This window comes from Lactuca sativa, chromosome 4, assembly GCF_002870075.4.
Source record: "Lactuca sativa cultivar Salinas chromosome 4, Lsat_Salinas_v11, whole genome shotgun sequence".
Taxonomy (NCBI): domain Eukaryota; kingdom Viridiplantae; phylum Streptophyta; class Magnoliopsida; order Asterales; family Asteraceae; genus Lactuca; species Lactuca sativa.
Genome location: NC_056626.2, coordinates 125317334 through 125339921, shown reverse-complemented (window position 1 = coordinate 125339921; position 22588 = coordinate 125317334). Strand labels below are relative to the sequence as shown.

Here is a 22588-nt window from a genome sequence, read left to right as displayed (position 1 = left end):
CTCTTCTATAGACCAAGTGACATTGTTGTCTTCGTTGCGAGGAGAGGGGTTTTCCAAGAGCGAGAACTCATAAGCCAAGGGGACAGTGGGAGGCAAATCGATCTTGAAGAGATTCAAGAATCGAGTGATGAAGGAACCTCTAACGCCGGCGCTCAACCCGAGGAGGAAACTCCAGTTGAACCGATTGACGATTCCTTACCTCTTAGACGTTCCGAAAGAGTTAGAGTTCAACCCCAGTTTTATGGCTTTCATATTACTACCGAAAGGGACACGTATATTAGTGATGGTACACTAATAAATCTAGATGAACCTAATAGCTATAAGGAAGCCATGGCAGGCCCAAAGTCTGCAAAATGGAAAGAGGCGATGGAAAGCAAGATTCAGTCCATGTATGACAACCAAGTTTGGAATTTGGTTGACAATGTGCCCAGGCGTAAGACGGTTGGGTGCAAATGGATCTTCAAGAAGAAGACCGACGTGGATGGAAATGTGCACACGTATAAGGCACGATTGGTGGCGAAGGGCTTTACTCAAACTCCCGGAGTTGACTATGATGAGACCTTCTCACCCGTTGCTAAGATAAAGTCTATTAGGGTGATGCTATCCATTGTTGCATTTCATGATTATGAGATATGAAAAATGGATGTCAAGACCGCTTTCCTTAATGGGAAGTTGGCTGAGGATGTTTACATGGCTCAACCAGAAGGTTTTGTCGATCCGAAGCATCCCAATAGAGTGTGCAAGCTTGAGAAGTCCATTTATGGACTTAAGCAACCAACTCGCAGATGGAATCTTTGCTTCGATGAGAAAGTCAAAGAGTTTGGATTTGTACGAAGTGAAGATGAATCATGTGTATATGTCAAGGCCAGTGGCAGTATAGTTAGCTTCCTCGTTTTGTATGTCGATGACATACTGCTCATAGGAAACGACGTCCCGACTTTGCAGGAGGTTAAGTCCTGGCTCGGGAAGTGCTTCGCTATGAAGGATCTCGGAGAGGCTTCCTATATTTTGGGTATAAGGATAGTGAGAGAATGAAGTAAGAGACTAATAGGACTTAGTCAGAATACTTACTTGGATAAAGTACTAAAACGTTTTAGTAGGGAAAACTCGAAGAAAGGATAACTACCGATACAGAGTAATGCCAAATTGAATAAGACTCAAAGTCTGAGTACAGAAGTCGAGATAGCTTAGATGAGCCGAGTACCCTACGCTTCCACAGTTGGCTCAATCATGTATGCTATGACTTGTACTCGCCCTGATGTGGCCTTTGCTTTGAGCATGGTCAGAGCTCATTGGATTGCGGTCAAGAATATACTTAAGTACCTTCGGAGGAACAAGGAATGGTTTTTAGTCCTCGGAGGGAGTGATGACTTAAAGGTGCGAGGGTATAATGGCGCCAGCTTCCAGACCGACAGAGACAACTACCGTTCGCAATCGGGCTGGGTCTTTACCCTTAATGGAGGAGCAGTAACTTGGAAAAGTTCCAAACAGGAAACCATAGTTGATTCAACGTGCGAATCAGAGTACACTGCAGCAAGCGAAGCGTCAAAAGAGGCGATGTGGTTGAAGAACTTCATTGGTGATCTTGGAGTTGTGCCTACCATAAAGGAGCCTATGGAAATTTTCTGCGATAATGAAGGAGTGGTTGCCTTGACCAAGGAACCGAGGGATCATGGTAGATCTCGGCATATCGACAGAAAATATCACTTTATTAGACATCAAGTATAAGGACACCTCGTAGTAAAGAGGGTATTGTCAGAGGACAACCCAACAGATCTGCTTACGAAGGGACTGAGTAGGGTTAAGCATTTGCAGCACGCTAGGAGCATTGGGCTGAAAGACGATATTAATTTAGATTAGATAGTTTTAGAAACATGTAATAGATAAATGTAATTGGCATTTGATGATTAAATAAAGGAGTATTATTTATAAGTAAAGCTATTGTCTTATGTTAATTGTTTAACTATTGTTTCACTTTGCTTGTTTTGACTTCCTGAATAATTGAGTTATTAAGAATAATCGAATTATTCCAATGGTCCACAATCATTCATATGTTGGAAGTAGGTATGAATGAAGATTGTCATGAATTGGTGTGTAGATTGTCTAAAAGGTATTAGACATAGCAAAGGTTTGCTGCAACGTTCATGAGTGCTTATGAACAAGTTTTGAGCATTGGAATAAACCCGCGCTTGCTGGAATCACTTTATGGAATGTGACGCAAGTGATCGCAAGACGATAATATCATATGGTCTTAAAACCAAGATATATGGTTGATTGTTTATTAATTGGTTGTGCATTGACAATGCGAAACTGCATCAGTAAATTGATGTCATAAAACGCATTGTTGTGTATGATTGATTAGTAAATAATAAATGCATATAAGTCGAATTTTATCTTTTACTTTTATCCTAAGAGGGTAAAAGCGATATCAGGGCCCCTCGATGATTTGATTTGACTTATGTGTCGGGTCCGGTCAGGACTGAATTGATGTGTTCAATTAAGTTCTATGTCAAATGAATCTGAGATCGAGAAACCTATTGCTGGACAATAAGTTCCATGAGATTGTCCGCACAATATCTAAACAGAGGACTGTACGATCCCTTATCTAAAGGACATGATACTGATAAGATCAGAGTTTGACAGCGTCTTTGAGAGCTACGATTGCTAATCGGGTTGTGTTTGCGTATATAGTTACTAGACTTATCCAAGTGGGAGACTGTTGGATTAGTGTCTAAGGCTGTAACTATAATTGGTAAGTACTTGACCCGGTTGTGCATGGTCCTTTTGGGTTGCCTTCACCATAACAACTTGACAGGATGATTTGTTAATAGAGAAGAGATATTATTGTTAATATATTATGAGAATAATATATTAAAGGAATAATAATGTTATTTGATTAATATAAGTCATATATTAATTGAGAATTAATTTGGTGACTTAAAGAGATTAATTGAACAAAGGGGCATAAACTGTCAAATGTGTGATAGTTGTGTTTTGGGCTATGTATCCTTATGGATATAAGGGTGGACGGATTTTAGGGTTAGGAGACCTTAAAATCGTCCAAGCCTAATATCTAGGAAGATATTGGATTGCTTAGGGCCTAAGTTATTCAATTAGGGTTAAAGGTGAAACCCTAGTGGCTCATAGTATAAATAGATCCCTTGGGTGAGGGAAATCGGCATTCATGCAAGGCAAGAAACCCTAGGGCCGATTTCTCACCCTCCTCTCTCTCTCTCAAGATCATCCTATTGCTAGTTGGTGTTTGTAAGCCATTAGAGGAGTGACAATTGTGACTCTAAGCTCCAAGGAGAAGAAGTATCAAGCAAGTAACTCAAGGTATTGTTCTAGATCCGATTTCATATGATAAGATTCAATTGTTTACATTAGATCTAGAATTGTAAGTCTTGGATACAATGCATGTTCAATTAGAGAAACCTAGATCCACGCATTAAGGTTTACATGTGCACATAGGAAATTTCTTATGGCTCAAACCCATCAAAATCTACTAGACTTCTAGATATCAATATCCTTTGACTTTCTTAAGGAAGTATAGATTTCTATCACACGGTGCTTTGATAAGTTTCCAGCTAGATTTCTTAAGCTTATACACCTTAGTTAGATAATATACATATGTGTTTTTAAACCTTTTCAAGATAGATAGACATATCCTTCAAAATTTCAAACAATTCCTTGCCACTCCTCACAATTCGAAATATAAAGAGGGATGACGTAATCATATTGTGAATTTGAGAATGCAATTTACACAAACAACATCCATATAGATCAGATCTTCAAAATCTATTAGCGAAAGTGTTTCCTCATAATCATTTTCATGAATTAGAGTGAAACCTTTGTTGCTTAGATTTCAAGGTGCATATGTTCTCATCCATGTGAATCTTACAGTCACAATACTAGATTTAGGACAAACCAAATTTACATTTAGTTTTCTTCATGGACTGAACTTTACTAATTTTAATTTCTTCCCTTCTGGCAGCTCAAGGACCTACCAATGTTTCCATATTATTAGTAGCTCACCCATATTGACTAGTATACTTTTACTGACTAACGTGCTTTACCCTTTCCAATTAAATAAGGATCATATAACTCATAAGCATTTCCAAATCATCTGTAAGTGCACACAAATCAGAGTATGTTAATTAAACACAACATGTTATAAACCTCAGGTCGCGTGCTAGTGATAACTAAAAGGATCACTATCGATTGAATATTGTATGTTCTCAAGATCAACACGACTCGACTAACCTCTTGATCTATGAGCTTTGTCTCAAGGAACATTCCTCATCGAGCTAAATCAAATATTCAAAAGTTCATGTGGATTCCCGACAAGAAAACACTTCATAGAACTGATCTCATTTTATCTTTTATTTCTCGATTAACGAAAAACATCAAAACTCCCATTCTAAATGTGCTAGACTAATGAAAGAATTCTTTACTCCACATATTGTGCGGTGTTTTCATCCTTCTTAGTGTGGAATGTGTTTCAAGATACAATTTGCAGCTACTAGAGCATGGCTCTAAAACTTGATTGGAACAAAGTATGACTCATCTTATGATCGAACCATTTCCAACAACGTTCGATTCCTCTTCTTAGACATACAATTACACTAAGATGTTCTTGGATGATTAGTTTCAATACAATTCCACAATTATTAAGATGATCATAAAACATGATACTAAAGAACTTTCATTTCTTTTCAGATTGGAGAATCTTTTATCTTTCTGTCTAATAGATTCTTCTATATGTTCTGTTACTCTTTGAATCTTTTCAAAAGTATCAGACTTAAGCTTAATCTTATAAACATAATCATATTTACTGAATCATCAATAAATTATGACGAATGGAGTTGTCGTCCCTTGTGGTGAATATGAAGGGTCCATATCAAGATGTATTAGATCCATCAATTTCACTTGTTTCACATGAACATAAGAACAATGATTTAGTCATAATTTTCCAATGAAAAAGATTTTCACGCATCATGCAATTTGAATTTTATGACTCCAAACTTTTGTCTAATTCAAACTTGGTGATGAGATTCCTTTCACTTTTTCAATTATGATGGTACCACAAGCATGTTGTAGAAGAATCAACATTCACAATTAATATTGCTATTATTAGGAATATGATCAACATTTTTCATTGCAAGGAAATATACGATAAGGAAACTTCATAACATGAAAAAAAATATTTCTAAACATCTACGAAGAGTAATAACAATCTATTAAATTATCTTAAATCCCTAGTAGTAGCTCCAAATTCTGACCAATGACCTATGTGACGAACGTTCATTTCTCACAATCAGATTTAGCTCAGTTTACTTAAGCTTCATTCATTCTTTTAGATTATTCAAAATATGATCATCACATTATGTATCAAGATTCTAAGAATAGGAACTTATGGAGTTAGATAATGGATGTACCTGAAGCAGAGTCACATGAATTGACTTCCCAATTTTTAAGATCCTTTAGGTATTTAGGGCGGCTTCGCAACCAATGCCCCTTTAATTAGCAGTAGAAACAAATAGACTCTTTGGGTGTAGCACATGTAATGATCCTATAATTTACCTTTCTTGTTACCATATAATCAAACAGTTTGATCTTAGATGGCCCCTTTCCATTGGGAAGAGAAATCTTTTAGGTATCACTAATGTTACCTTTGTCAACGTCCATGGAACTCTTGGAATTAGACCCTTGAAGAAACTCTACTTTAGATGTGTTCTTAAGCATTTCTGCTTCAACAACTATCAACATCTCAGTCAAATCAATTAAGGTCACGTCATTCTACCTAATTTGGAAGCAAGAGAAGAACCAAGTCAATGGCTTGCTCCTTCAGAAAAATGACACCCATTCTACCTAATTTTTCAATGTATTATTTCATTTTCAAAACATGAGTACATACAGATTTTCCATCTTGATGTTTACATGCCAATAAGCTAGAAGTAGACTCGTATCTTTCAACTTGAGGAAAATGTGGTTGGGAGATTCACAGGATGAGGAGGTGGAAGAATTGAAGAAGCATGATGTCCAGTTCCACTATTCCCCAAAAAATGGAAGAATTTTCACCTTTATCAGAATGTGGAAGATCATCTTTAGAAGAATTAGGAAAAACATTTCCAAAAGAACGAGGAAGACCATCTCTATCTTCATAAATCTAAAGTTTTGGGAGAAGAGAGAATTCAAGTTAGTTGATTTTAATCTTTAATTACTAACTCATAAATTAAACTAAGACTAGGATCCATATTCTTGATTCGACCTCTGAAGAGGAAAGCCGTAATCAAATTCACATCTATTTTAGGTAGGTAGAGTCATCTCACCTATTTCAATCACATGAAACTGCTAGATCTTTGAGATTCATTGAATCTTATGAATGGCATGTTTAATCTTGATTATGTTCTTACCAGTTGTGACTGGGATGCCAAGGATAACAATTCAGATGTGAATAACCATGCAACCCCGCTTGACAACCACGAGGTCATTTATCAGCATGAATTGATGTGCCAGTAAACCAAATACGCTCCATCAATAATGATAATTTTTGATTTCTTCATCGTCTCAACTTTATAGTCCCAAATTAGTGTGTCGGTTAGCCATTCACGCTCCACTAACGTCATATAAAAAGTGATGTGTTTTTTTCATGGATTATTATACGCTTCACATTTTTCCTAAAGTAACTAGAGTGAGATTTATAAAAAGTTTAGTTACTTTATAATATCATACTTTTATAGGTTATGTCCTATCAAACACGTTCGACTAACGACCTTCCACCATATAAGGGAGCGATGGGTGATAGTGGACACCCATTCAACGGTTATTTATAGTCCATTACCCTTACCCCCCCCCCCTTGAGTATGGCTTCGTGAATGAGGCCTACTATTGATTTGATTGACTTGTCTTATACATACAATATATTAAACATTTAGTCCTGAAAAATCAGATTCTAATTGATATCTAAGCAAATAATTATTAAATAACAATCACATAAATCAAATTAGCCAAGAATTCTCGAAATTTTGGATTTGCACTGAGTTAACGTTCTGGCAGATACATGTCACGCCGTGAGCTAAGTATGACATATTTTTTTTGTTCAATTCAACTACTATGCAATCAATGTTTGTAAAGCCAAAGCTCTGATACCACTGATGGGTTTTATAGAAAACAAAATTATGTACAATGCGGAAAACACTTAACATTTAAGAGGGTACATGCATCCTATAAAGGGTCTATGTCATAACACTTTGAAGGCAACATACAATGAACAACAAAACTAGCATAAACCCTAATATAATTGGAATCATGGTATTAGGGTTACATACCTTTGATTTGTTGTTGAAAAAAATCACTTCAATCCTTTGTAGCTGTTGGACTTGGAAAGCTTAGCACCAAAAGGATGATGTCTAATGCCTCACACCCAAACCCTAGAACTGGAAGACAAGAGGAGAGATGAAGAAGGAGATTTTCGACCAAAGTATCCTTATGGGAAGAGTATGCACAAAAATTCCAAGCCTTGGTGTCCTATTTATAGTGTCAATGACAAAAGGAAAACCCTATATTTGAATAGTAAAATAATACTTCTTTATCTGTTTAAATATAGTATCCCTATCAGCATTAGGAATATTCCAAAAACTCTAGAATCCTTCCCAATTTCGTTCAACACCTATATAAGTTCTAGAATTTTCCTTCTTTTCTCAACTATGAACAATTACAATTCACCCTTGTCCCTTTAATTAATTACAGTTAATCCATAACTAATTTCAGATTAATAATTAATTAATTCCTATTGATTTAACATTAATTTATTAATCATATAAATTAATGAATCAATCATTTAAGAATTGATTTCATATTAATTTATTAATCACCTAATGAATTAACAAATAAATTATCTATTTTCAATTAATATATTAAACAGAATATATTAACAAATAATTTATTGCAATTTATTAATCATATAATAAATTAATAAACATATACTCTCTCTCTCTCTCTAAATGTCATTCTTACATAATTCTAGTTATGAGGGCAACCCAAAAAAGAATTTGCTTATAACTACATGAATAAACCAATTTAGTTATTGGATTAGACATCTTAATCCAATATTAAAAACATAGAAAGATCCATTGTGGAGTTGCATAGCATGTTGAGAACCTGTTTTTGTAACAGCCCGGATTCCCAGGTATTATTTATTCTTCTTAATTTTGGTGTTTTGTGAGGAGACTCGGCGAGTTGGAACTCAAACTCGCCGAGTATGATCGCGGTTTGGGAAAGGGTTCGCGTTCGGACTCGGCGAGTCCACGCTGTTTAATGAAACCCTAAATTTCAGGGTATGAGACCTATTTAAAGGGGCTTATGGCCGTCATTTGCGGCAACCAACCCCAAAGAGAACCCTAAAAGAGTCCTGGAGCGTTTTATGAGAGAAAAGAGGAAGATCCTTGATTATTTGTGGGTGATTTTGCATATAGAAGAGGATCAAGGCAAGAGGAGACCAAAGGAGGTGCTAATCCAGTGATTCCTGAGTCCAGAAACTTCATTTGAGGTAACCATTCGTTCCTTTCTCAGCCCTTGGTGTAAATCTTAGAGTTAGGGATTCTTTGTGGAATGATTCATGGAGTAATTGGCCTCTTTTTGTGTTGATGCTTTAGATCTGGACCCAAAGAGGTCCATAGACTCTTTTCCTTCAAGCTTTATGAGTGTTAATGGAGGCCATGAGCTTAGAATAGCATTCTAGAGACCATATCATCAAATAAGGCCTTTGGACCTTTGCATGAGCACCAAGATTGTAACTTTACGTGATAAATGTGCTTGGAAGGACTGGATCTATGAGTTACTGGAACGGATTTGACCTCAGGAGTGAGTTTGAGTTCATGCATGGCTTAGACTCGCCGAGTCTGAAGAACAGACTCGGCGAGTAGCATGAAGATTGTCCATAACCACTCAGCGAGTGGTCTTACCGAGTTAAGGGTTGACTCAGTGAGTCAGGGAGAGTCAGAGAGGGTTGACAGGTGGACCGAGTCAAGCTCGAACTCGCCGAGTTGTTCTTGAGACTCGGCGAGTTGAGTCGTGGTGGCCCCGCGATTCATGCCAGGTGGAACTCGTCGAGTCAGGGGAGTACTCGACGTGTCAAGAGAGGATCCTAGGGAGTCAGTGAACACGTATAGACTCGCCGAGTCGCTCTAGTGCACTCGTCGAGTCCAGTCAAAGTTGACCGTTGACCAAAGTTGACCAGTGTTGACTTGATAGGGGTAGTCAACCTTAGTTGTGAAAGTGTTAATTAGAGATATATTATGTTATAGGAGGATTATAGCTCTGAGGATCGAGCGCGAGTGATTTCCGGGATTTGCGAGTTATCGAGATACGCGAGGTGAGTCTTCTCACTATACTTTACCTCGAGTAGGTAACCAGAGTTATGTGACAGAGTATTTGTATGTTATGTGTTGTACTGCATTATTTCTATGTGATTTATGCTGTGCATGTTTACAGAGTTAGAACCAGAAGGTTCCAAGAGTTAGAACCGGAAGGTTCACAGAGTTAGAACCAGAGGGTTAAGAGTAGGGTCCACGGACCCACAGAGTTATAGCCTCGAGTGGCTAAGATGTGTTATGTGTGGTATTTTGGGGAACTCACTAAGCTTCGTGCTTACAGTGTTTTGTGTTATGTGTTTCAGGTTTCTCTCAGGATCACGGGACGGCACCGGCTCGATTGTACACTGATATGTGCATATTTAGTTCATATTAAGTATAGATTTTTATTCATTTATTAGCTAAATTATTGCATTTTATGGACAAAAGGTACTTAAAAGTGTGTGAATTATATTTTCAGTCCAAAAATGAAGCTCGGAAGCAGAAGGAAGCAGGAGAAGCGGTTGAGAGATCAAGAATGGAACAAAGAAGAAAAACACCAAAAATAACACCTACTCGTCGAGTAGGGTTGACTACTCGACGAGTCTGATCGAAGAATCGAGAAGATAATGACTCGGGATCCCAGAGACTTATCACAATACGGGGACTGAGAGATGGACTCGACGAGTCGCCACCTGACTCGACGAGTCGATTCGTATATATAAAGATAACTCCTCAGAACGATAGAGAGGAATTCTGGAACGATTCAGAAGAGTTTAGCTGCGATTGAGAAGGCAGAAAAACCCTAGAAGACGATGAGAGAAGCTAGAATTCAATCCCGAAGAAGAATTGAGGCAAAATTTCATCATTCCACTTATTCTTTTGTTTTATCATTATGGTTAAAGAATTTGGCTCTGTTTGTTTGTTGTTATTTACTTCAATTATGAGCTAAAACCTTTAGACTTCTGTTTGGGGATACAAAGTTGACAATATGGTTTGATTGATTGGTAGGATTAATTCTAAGTTGGTGAATTTTTGTTATTTTAGTTTGCTAAAGAACCTTGTGTGTGAATAATAATTAATTTTCTGTTAATAGGAAGATAATTGATTAGCATGAACATCTATTGATTATTAACCTCATATGCTATGTGATCACTATGCCATATGTCTAGGATTAATGAATATGAAACTAGAATTAATAAGAAAATTGAGTAAATTCATGTGCAAGCTTGTAAGATGACCATCAAACAAGAAGTTAATTAAAAGAATAAATTAATTAACTATTGCAAGTCTAACTTAACCCGAATAATTAATCTAGTAAATCTAATTAAATTAGACAACTGGCCACTGTTTAAGTTAGTTTATTTGCTAAGGATTAGTGTAGTGAATGCGAATCTAATCACTTGAATCGGTAACCAACGAAAGAATTAATCCATTGCACCATTACCTTGAAATCAACCATAGAATCAACTAAGTTGAACTAAACAGAAGTTCCCTTCCATTTATTGAATCTAGTTAGTATTTTGTTTTCTAGTTTTTAAGTAAGTAATAGTTAGTAAGTTTCTCGTCTTGTAAAACTAGATAAAACCCCTACTTATTAATTAACTTAGATAAAATTAGTTTTTAATTTTAATTTGCCGTTCCCTATGATCGATACTCTGCTTAATTAACTATACCACAATTGATAGGTTCACTGCCTTTTGTGTGTTATTTGATAATTAAAAATAGGTTTAAAACTAAGTGAGTTTGCACACATCAAGTTTTTGGCGCCATTGCCGGGGAACGGTTCTAAAAATTAACATTAAATTCTAATTTAATCGATCCTTTGTGTGGGATTTATCTCACACAAAGTTATTTAAGAAGCAATTCAGTAAGTAGAATTAGTTTTAATAAAATTCCGTTTTTAGAGTAACTAGAAATTTTTTTCCTGTTTTTGCCTTGAACTCGCCGAGTGCACTCGTGCCGACTCGGCGAGTACGTCGCTGTTTCAGTTTTAATATTTTATTTTATTTTTGTTCCTTTTACGCGTTTTTCTGTTTTGTTTACAGTTGTTTCATGACCCGAAGATCTGATACACCTCTGGTCCCCCCTCTTGAAGACCCGGAATCCGCGCTAAGGAAGAGCAATGGCAAAGCCGTTGGAGAATCCGCTTCTTCAAAGAACTCGCCACTCAAAAACCTCAAATCCGTTTTCAGCAAGAAGAGGAGTAGCAAATCCAGAGCATCCAGTGCCTCTTTGACTATCGAAGACCCAATTCAAGAAAATATCGAATATGAGACCGAGGAAGAAGAAGAACCCACATTCGAGCACGACTCCGAGTTTGAAGACGATTTAGTCATCACTATGGCTAATATCGATGAAGTCCCCATGGGGGAATGGAAGAAGAGGATGTGCGATGACACCGGCCCGGGACTTGTGCAACCCGCAATTCCCGTAACCGCCACTTTCGAACTAAAAGGCCATATTCTTGCTCAACTCAAGGAGATTCCTTTTTATGGGAATGATCACGAAGACGCCTACAAACACTTGGACGAAGTGAATGATGTGGCCGACTACTTCAACGTACCGAATGTCCCCCGCGAGACCCAGCTTCTTCGCATGCTCCCAGTCACGTTCAAAGGAGCTGCAAAGGATTGGCTAAAGTCACTTCCTCCCGGATCAGTCACCACATGGGCCAAGATGAAAGAGGAGTTCATAGATCACTTTTGTCCACCCTCCAAAATAGCCAAGCTAAAGAAAGCAATTGCCAACTTCGAGCAACAGCCCGGAGAATCTCTATATGAAGCTTGGGAAAGGTACAAGAGTTTTCTTAGAAATTGCCCACATCACGACCTTAATAGCCAACAAGAGGTCTCCATTTTCTACGATGGAGTCAATGTCACCACAAGGCAATTGCTAGATTCTCAAGGTCCGCTCACGAAGAAGGCACCCCCGGTAATCAAGGAGCTAATTGAAGAATTCTCTAAGCACTCTAGAGAATACCACAATCCAAGAAACGAAGTAAGTCGGGGAGTAGTGAACGCGACAAATGATAGCATAGCGGCGGTGATAGCTAAGCTTGATAGTCTTGATAGAAGAATGACAAAAATGGATCAAACAACCCATGCTATGAGGGTGGGATGTGAAAATTGTAGAGGGCCCCATCTCACCAAGGATTGTGATTTGGATGAGAATGGAAATAAGAAAGCTCAAATCTTCTATTCAAGCAGCGATCGATACGACGAAAATTGGCGAAAACCTAAGAAGGAATGGCTCCCGTGCGAAGAGTATAAGAAGGGTAAGGAGGTAAAATACAAGCAAAAGGAGAGGGGACTATATCAAAGAGAAGAACCGGTAGAAAAGAAAGCTGATTTGGAAGAAATGTTCACTAGATTCATAGCCGCGTTCGAAAAGAGACACAATGATCACGATGCCGCAATACATGAGACCAAAAATATGCTAAGGAATCAGCAGGCATCCATCCTCAACATTGTGAAACAGCTGGGACAGCTTGCACACCAAGTGAACGAAAGAAGACCGGGTCAACTTCCAAGTAATACCAAAACCAATCCGAGAATGGAGAATGTAAGTGCAGTAACCTTCAGTCAAGAAGAAATTTTCATAGATGCACAGAGGATCTCCAAGAGGACGACAGAGAGGGCAGAAGAGTCAGCTCCAGCAAAACCCGACTTGACTCGCCGAGTCCATCTAATGGACTCGACGAGTCCGTGCGTGAATGATAAAACTGTCAGTCCTTTAAAGCCATATAATCCTCCTTTGCCATACCCAATTAAAGCCATGCCTGCAGAAAAATTTGAAGCATATAGAACCTTCATGAAGCATGTTAAAGCCCTCCAAGTTAATATGCCATTTGTGGAAACGATGCTCCAGACACCAAAATACTTCAACTTGCTAAAAGGTCTTTTTGCTTCTAGGAAAGATTTGGCTGAAGTCGCGGAGATACTATTGGGTGAGCTACTCGAAAAGAAGGGCGATCCAGGGAATATTATAATTCCGTGCCAGTTTGGTAATGAAGTTGTCACCCAAGCATTGAACGACTCGGGTGCAAGCATCAATCTGATGCCTTTCACTTTCTTTAAGAGGTTGAATTTACCGGAGCCAAGACCGGTAAATATGAAGATCCATTTGGCAAACAAGACAATAATTCATCCACAAGGCGTTTTTAAGGATCTCCTTATTAAAGTAGACAAGTTTATATTTCCGGTAGACTTTGTGGTGGTTGACATGGAAGAAGACCCCAAAATTCCAATCATTTTGGGGAGATCATTTTTAAACACCGCATGTGCCTTAATTGATGTATGCGAGTCTATATTAACATTGAGGGTGGGTGATGAGTCTGTAATATTTAAAGTTTTACCATAAGCCAACCAAGAAGAGGAAAGAAAAGAAAACATCTCATTTATCCATTTGGATGATGAGATATTACAAAAAGAACTTGAACTTTTGCAAAAAGAAGATCCAACCAAGTTTCTGCTACATTCTGGAGAGGATGGAGATGCTAACAAGGACTTGGAGGAGTTAGAAAAGCTACTGGAAGAAGCCGACTCAGAAAACACCCAAGAAATGGTGGAATACGATCAGACTCGCCGAGTCACTTTACTGGACTCGACGAGTCCAGTCAAATTTGATAATAACTTGGACGGTTTGGATCTACTGGTTGCTAGTCCTCTGTATAATATGGATCTTGAAATTTTTCCTCATTCTTTAGGAGAACAAACGGAAAAATAAGACATGGATACGGAAGTTCAACATGCCTATATAGCATGTCTTAATGCAATTACACTTGAAGATGGGGTGAGCACAGAGAAAGAAGAGGGGGCAAAAGAAAGGAGGGTGGAAGCTGATCAACCATCCATTACCAAACCTAGAGCACGCACCTTCATAAAATACGAAGTAATTCAGTTTGAAGGAAAAGAAGTTCAAAAGAAGGTGAAAACGAATGGGGTGAAGAAGAAAAAGAGGAGAATGGAAGCCTAAGCAGCTGAGGATGATGCTGTGAAAAAGAAGAGAGAGGAAGCAAAACGGGTTTACAAAAAGAAGATTCACGCTTACAAAACGAAGTACAAACCACAAAAGACTAGGCGTGCATTCCCAATGCTGGAAGATGACGAGACGTAGATGGGAAGGAGTCCAGCTAACGACTCCTTAAAAAGAAGCGCTTGGCGGGAGGCAACCCGTTGTTTAGAGTTTGCTTTCTTTTACCTTTTTGAGTTTTGTTTGAAATTTTTCATTTTTTTTTTAGAATTTTAATCTTCCAAATCATCGGACATGTCTGCTTGAGAGTGCGTATGGACTAAGTGTGGGGTGAAATAAATTTTCTTTTCTTAATAAATGACAAGAATTTTAAAAAAAAATTTGAATTTTTTGCAAGAGACTCACCGAGTCTGCCCATGACTCGACGAGTACATATAGATTTCAGAAAAAATGGTATCGCGACCAGACTCGCTGAGTCTGACCCCGACTCGATGAGTCGGTATTATTTACAGAAAAAAAAATATTGAAATTACTTTTAGAACCGGTAACTAGGGTTTTAACCCTAATGAATCAGTTTCTTTTTCACACACACTCGCCGTGTGCCTCTCCCTCAATTTTCTCTCAAGAATTCAAGTGTTCCTCTTCCATTAATCTTCAAAATTTTCAAGTTTCATCACAAAAGGTAATGAATTTCTTCGTCTTTTCTGTTAAAAGCATGATACTAAGACTATCTGATGATGGAAATTGCATAGGAAAAAACCGATTTTGAAAAATATTAAATTTCTAGGGTTTCGATTTTTCATGAATTATGATGTTTTGCATGTTTATTCTTGCCTAAATACCTTATATACATGTGTCTAGACAAAACCCTTGAAGAAATTTTGAGATTTCCTTGTCCAATTTAGACCGACCCGCCGACTGACTCGTGCAGTTCTTGCGACTCGCCGAGTCGTACATGGACTCGACGAGTCGAGTCGGGAAACATGTGCATGACGTTTTTTTTAATACTCTATGTTTCTGGGTTTTGTATCTTTGTTTTGCAGAAAGAATGTTCAGCAGGGGGCAAAGTTCTGGGGGACACCAAGGTGGCTTTCCTTGGTTGAATTTCCCACGAATTGAGTCCACTTCTACAATGCGAAAGTGGAAGAAGAAGTTAGCCGACATAAGGAACAAGGAAATATACGTGCCCAATAGGATAGATTGGAATTGGTTGCAGGGAGTACGCTATGAAGAGGAGTTAGCTCCGTATATTTTAAAGGAGTTTACCCACGAAGGAGAAACAATGATTTGTGATGGGTGGAGCCGGGTCTTTCGAATTCAAGAGCCGGTGTATTTGGAGCTATGCCTAGAGTTCTTCTCCACAGTATCTTTCACGGGGGGAGTGGATTGTTATCACCCAACAAGTTTCAGTTTCTGTCTTGGGGGTGAATTTCATCAATGTTTCGTACTCGACCTTGCCTGTCGATTGGGAATTTATGACCAGCCCTTGGTCTTAACAGCTGTTTTTCGGGCCTTTATGGAGCAATCCCACATGGTGTTTCCCGATGGAGTTACGAGCACGGGGTGGTGGAACACGATTGGCAACAAAGTTTATATTCCGAAATCGGCACAAGAGGGGAACATCCGATCACCTACGCACCGCCTTATTCATCGTCTCATTTCATCCACTATTATCCAAAGGAAGGATGATGACAAGGTTTCTAACCTTGATGTCTTCTATTTATGGAGCATTATCACACCATGGTGTTTGGCTTCATATCTATCGGAGGGTGCGGTTAAGGATAAAAAAACTTCTCGAATCAATGGTGGTATGTTTGTCACCCGGCTAGCCAACTCGTTTGGGTTGATGACCCGTGGTGCATGGAACTTTATGACGATGATTCCTACGCCTCCATTCAATCCAATTCTTTTCCGATGGGCCAGGATTATTGAAGACTATGGTGGTGGTCATTATGTTATCCCGCATGATGATCCGGTAGTTGGTTCCGAAGCACCGGGAAGGAGGGCCCGTTCGAGGAGGGAGCGGGATGTGGAGGAAGAGCCGCCGGTGATTCCGGTTGATAATGAAGAGGTACCAATGGATTGGTACAATGTGGAGATGAGGCAGCTACAAGATCAAATGGCACGGGGCATTAATTTTATCAATCAATCACATATCCGGCTTTTCGATCACTTCAACATACCGCATATTGATGGCGGTAACTTTCCTTACATTCCATCGTGGGACGAGGTGATTAGTGCAAGAAGGAGTGGTGCGGGAGGAAGTGGAACAGTAGTGGATCATGACGAGGAGGAGGATTAATTTCTTTGCGTTTTTATTAAACAATTTTCAATTTCTATTTTTATGTTTTGTGTTTTTTTTGTTAGTTTGAATGTGTTAAGACCTTTTTACTGTTTTGTTTAATGTGTGTTTGCTTGATTATTTTTCAGAATTGAATTAGGAATGCTTGCATAGGAGGGTTAAAGTTATAGAGTCAAAAAGGGTTATAAGAGTGATAGAGAGTCAAGAGAGGGAAGCATTAGAGTTAAAGTATCGAGTCCGGTCCTTAGGGACATGAGCGAGTGAGTCCAGAAGTGAGGAGAAAGTTTTGAAGATCTATTGGAGGCTGGAACAAATGCAGAATTCCAATTTTTTTCGTCCAGCGGTCTACTCGTCGAGTGCACTAAACTGACTCGACGAGTCGCCTTGTATTCTCACACATATGAAGATGTCCGCGCTTATACTCGACGAGTCACATATATGACTCGACGAGTCATTCATTTTTAAACAAAGGGGACTGCTGATCTGATGCTGATAAGAGTACCACTTGACCATTTATTCTTCCCATATTGATCTTACACTGTTTTTCCGCATATTTGGAGCAACCCACACAAGATTTTGACACCCAAGACATGGATGAGATGTTCCCATGTCTAAAGTCAATTGAAGTTGGAGCTAAAATGAAAGTGACCAACCTATCGACTGCTATCCCAGGGGAGTTGTTCCAATTCCCTCTTTATTCTCTTTTTATGTTTTTATCATGCATAATATGCAATGAGGGCATTGCATAAAATAAGTGTGGGGTAGAGGGTTGGTTACATATTAGAAAATTTATAATCTTAATTTAGACTAATTTTAAAATTTTTGCATACCAAAAATATTACTTAGGATTTAATTTAGGAAATTTTGGTAAAAGTAAAATTAGGATTCCATGTTAGAATTGTGTTGATAATTGCATGAAAACTCAAATGTTTAGTTGAGCCTATATACATTCTAGTGCATTTATGGCTTCCTTATTCTAATGAAATCATGAGACAAAAACACGACCCTGCTCAGCCTGAGGGATGCAAAATGTTTAGCAGCCTAAACCTGAAATGTATGCAGGAAGATTGTTATCGTTAGCCAATAAAGGTTGAGATAGAGCGCCCCTGCTTAAGCATGTAGGGATTTGAGAGAAAAAAGTGAGGTACATGTAAGAAAAAAAGAAGAAGAGAGAATTACAAGAAAAGTTGTAAGAATTTTGGAGCATCAAAGTCAAAAATGAAATTAGAAGATCAAAATTCCAAGAAGTTCAAAAAATTTGAAGATACCAACAATCAAACAATAAAGGTGGTGAATTCAAAGAGATCAAATATCAAATTATCAAGGAAGTGAACAATTCCAAAAGAGCTCCATAGTGGTATCGAAAAGTGTAATTCTAGATTATGTATGCTTGGGTTGCTCAATTAAAAACACCTTGAAGGTAAGAGGTTTTCTGCGGATGGATTCGGAGGGTTGCATAAAATGAGCATAGTTCGGGGTGAGTGAGCGAATGTTTATGAGGATTGTGAGTATTTGGAGTATGGGAGGTCCTTAGGAAAAATTTTAGACACAAATGCATGTGTAACGCCCGTAGATCAGGGCTAGTCAATTTAGAGACAATAAGAGTCAAAAATGACTTTTTGATAGAAGATTATTTAGGATGAATAATCCTAACTAAGTTGTAGTATATGTTACAAGGTTTCCGTACATATAAGGAATGCCGAAATCCGAGTTATAACGAAGAAGTTATGACCTGTCGAAGTTTCACGGCAAAACCGGCACGGCACCGGGAAGCGTAAATAGTGAATTTACGATAGAGCGAGATTTAGCCTTATCAATCTAAACAAAAGTTATAGATTATGTTAAGATAAGAGCGTCAATAAAAAGAACGCCCAAATCTGACTTCGTATGAGGAAGTTATGATTTTTCTAAGATTCGGCTTAGCAGTGCACGACCCGAAACTCGAATTTTAGTTCGAGCGGTTTTTGGCTTACGCGACCTAAATGAGAGTTGAAGGTCTCATTAATAGGAACTCAACGGTAAAAATATGGACGAAAACGGAGTTCGTATGAAGGAGTTACGAATTCTTCGCGGTCGTTTAACAGTCTAAACGCCTCCTACTGTTAAATTTGAGATCGGTCAAGATTTAGCCGACGGAGTCTAAACGAAAGTTGTAGATCTTGATTTTACCTACGCGTGGATATAAAGAACGTCAAAAACGGAGCTCGTATGCGAAAGTTATGATTTTTCTAAGTTCGAAGGCTAACACGCGATAGGGGTGACGTGGCACCACCCAGAGTTTGACACATGGCACCAGCAGAAAGCCGCCACATGGGCCAACTCGGCGAGTAGGTGTTCCCTACTCGGCGAGTATGGGCCAACTCGGCGAGTAGGTGTCCCCTACTCGGCGAGTCCATCAGATATTTTCACTATAAATAGGATGCGAGGGTTCAGGGTTAAATTGTTCATTTCTTCTCATCTTTGCGCCGAAGCTCTGCATTTTTACACCCCGAAGCCCCGGTATCATACTCTAGCCCCGAGACAAGTCCCGAGATCCCGAAGATCCCGAGAAGCGCGGTTCCCGAGTCGAAGCTCTGCCCGCGAGAAGTCGATTTTTGTGAAGATCTTCCAGATCTGCTGAGGAATACTACTCCTATAAGCCGTAGTGCTGTCCGATCATCTTCTGATCAAGTGAGTGTGTAGTTATTTCTTCTAATACAATAATACGAAGTATTTTATACAAAAATACGTGCTATGTGTATATATTTGGTTGTGTTATGTGTGAATGAGTATTCACTCTCTTCTATCTTACAGATCTGCTTATTTCTTTATGAGATATGTGTCACGTGTGTGTGTCTCATCTGTTATGTGATATATGTGTTGATTAAAGCATGCTATACAGGTTTTCTTTAAACTATGTATACAAATGTATATTTTTATCTACTAATATTGTTGGGTAGAACATGGGTAGATGGGTTAGTTGGTGACTATGGAGTTAGCGCCTGCTGTTAGATAAACCTTGGTGACTATGGAGTTAGCGCCTGCTGTTAGATAAACCTTGGTGACTATGGAGTTAGCGCCTGCTGTTAAGTGAACCTTGGTGACTATGGAGTTAGCGCCTATTGCATAAACCTTGGCGACGATGTGACTTCGTGCCTATTTGATGAACCTTGGCGACTATGGAGTTAGCGCTTGTTAAGTAAACCTTGGCGACTATGGAGTTAGCGCTTGTTAAGTAAACCTTGGCGACTATGGAGTTAGCGCTTGTTAAGTGAACCTTGATGACTATGGAGTTAGCATCGCTTGAGTAAACCCCGACGACTATGGAGTTAGCGTCTTATAACTATGGATTTAGTACTCGATAGATAAACTTTGGCAGCAATGGATTTCGTGCCGATTCCTTAGGAATAAGTGAATGAAGGATAGTTGGTTCTTAGGGGGAAACCTTAAGAAGATGATGGAGATGGTTATTTGAGTTGATTGTTTGATAATTGAATATAATAAATGTATTATTGTGGGTTGAAAACCCTATATGCTCACCAGGCTCCCAAGCCTGACCCACTCAGTTTTCTTTTCATTACAGGTAATGACACAAGAGTATAAGTCGGCGGACTTGACGAGAGATTTTGGATTATAGATCAGTAGTTGAATAACTATTGTAAGGTCTATTTTATGTTGTTTATGCTTTTGGTCTGTAACGAACATGACATCCCGAGGTTTTATTATTTAAATAAAAATACATTCTTTTCGAGAAATGTTTTGATAAAATGGTTATCATATTTTATTTTGGGAACAAATTCCGCAACCGTTTCCTTTAAACGATCACTCTGATTTTTGAAAACAAAGCATAAACAAATCGGTCTTTTCTGGCCGTGAAATTGGGGATGTCACAGCATGCGTTGCGGTCTTGGCATAATGGTTGGGTTAGATTGGAGTTGTCATATGTGATTCTAATATTTTAAAATTTAGTTTTGCTTGGGGGCAAGCAAAAGTCAAGTGTGGCGTATTTTGATATGTGCATATTTAGTTCATATTAAGTATAGGTTTTTATTAATTTTTAGCTAAATTATTGCATTTTATGGACAAAAGGTACTTAAAAGTGTGTGAGTTATATTTTCAGTCCAAAAATGAAGCTCGGAAACAGGAGAAGCGGTTGAGAGATCAAGAATGGAACAAAGAAGAAAAACACCAAAAATAACACCTACTCGGCGAGTAGGGTCGACTACTCGGCGAGTCCGATCGAAGAATCAAGAAGATAATGACTCGGGATCCCAGAGACTTATCACAATACGGGGACTGAGAGATGGACTCGATGAGTCGATTCGTATATATAAAGATAACTCCTCAGAACGATAGAGAGGAATTCTGGAACAATTCAGAAGAGTTTAGCTGATATTGAGAAGGCAGAAAAACCCTAGAAGGCGACGAGAGAAGCTAGAATTCAATCCCGAAGAAGAATTGAGGCAAAATTTCATCATTCCACTTATTCTTTTGTTTTATCATTATGATTAAACAATTTGACTCTGTTTGTTTGCTGTTATTTACTTCAATTATGAGCTAAATCCTTTAAACTTCTGTTTGGGGATACAAAGTTGACAATATGGTTTGATTGATTGGTAGGATTAATTCTAAGTTGGTGAATTTTTGTTATTTTAGCTTGCTAAAGAACCTTGTGTGTGAATAATAATTAATTTTCTGTTAATAGGAAGATAATTGATTAGCATGAACATCTATTGATTATTAACCTCATATGCTATGTGTTCACTATGCCATATGTCTAGGATTAATGAATATGAAACTAGAATTAATAAGAAAATTGAGTAAATTCATGTGCAAGCTTGTAAGATGACCATCAAACAAGAAGTTAATTAAAAGAATAAATTAATTAACTATTGCAAGTCTAACTTAACCCGAATTATTAATCTAGTAAATCTAATTATATTAGACAACTGGCCACTGTTTAAGTTAGTTTATTTGCTAAGGATTAGTGTAGTGAATGCGAATCTAATCACTTGAATCGATAACCAACGAAAGAATTAATCCATTGCACCATTACCTTGAAATCAACCATAGAATCAACTAAGTTGAACTAAACAGAAGTTCCCTTCCATTTATTGAATCTAGCTAGTATTTTGTTTTCTAGTTTTTAAGTAAGTAATAGTTAGTAAGTTTCTAGTCTTGTAAAACTAGATAAAACCCCTACTTATAAATTAACTTAGATAAAATTAGTTTTTAATTTTAAATTGCCGTTCCCTGTGATCGATACCCTGCTTAATTAACTATACCACAATTGATAGGTTCACTGCCTTTTGTGTGTTATTTGATAATTAAAAATAGGTTTAAAACTAAGTGAGTTTGCACACATCATACACACCATAGAAAGAGTCATGTTTTTGAGGATCCTGGTTTATTATGCAAGTGAAAATGGAGTTGTGTTTTGTAATTCGATTATGAATGAGATTTTAAACAAAGTGTTTTAAGAATTAAATGATTATTTTTAATGAAAAATTGTTTTGAAATTTTCGGTGTTACAAGTTGGCATCAGAGCCTTGGTTTGAGGGATTCGGATGCACCTTCGGGTAAATCTGGACTCAAACTGAGGAAGTAAGAAAATTTTTCAAAGAAATAATTTTCTAAACCGAATAAGAGTTCAAAGAGAAAGCGAGAAAGAGCAGTGTGTACAATCAGCCAGAGCCCGAACGGTGATTTCCCAAAATACCCTTACTTTTGTGTTATGAGATATTTATGATGCACTTTATGAGATATTATTGCATGCTAGAGACAGGCTAGGTATTCCATATCATAGGACTAGAGTGGCCTGATTTGTGATGCCTTAGCCTAGGAATTGCTGTTATATGCGATGTGCTTTTGAGTATGTGACGAGTGAGAATATTTAGTTGGAATCCTTTAGGGGATTTGAGTAGAGCAGTAATCTAGGGGAGATGCCTAGATAAGTATCGTGGTACTTAGAGAAATAATA

General features: G+C 38.1%; 1 non-coding gene across 1 annotated transcript; it reads right to left on the bottom strand.

Moving 5' to 3' along the window:
• Positions 1–12080: 12080 nt before the first annotated feature.
• LOC111877952 (small nucleolar RNA R71) lies at positions 12081–12187 on the bottom strand. Its single transcript, XR_002845595.1, has one exon. It is a non-coding gene; the product is annotated as a small nucleolar RNA R71 (small nucleolar RNA).
• Positions 12188–22588: the final 10401 nt, after the last annotated feature.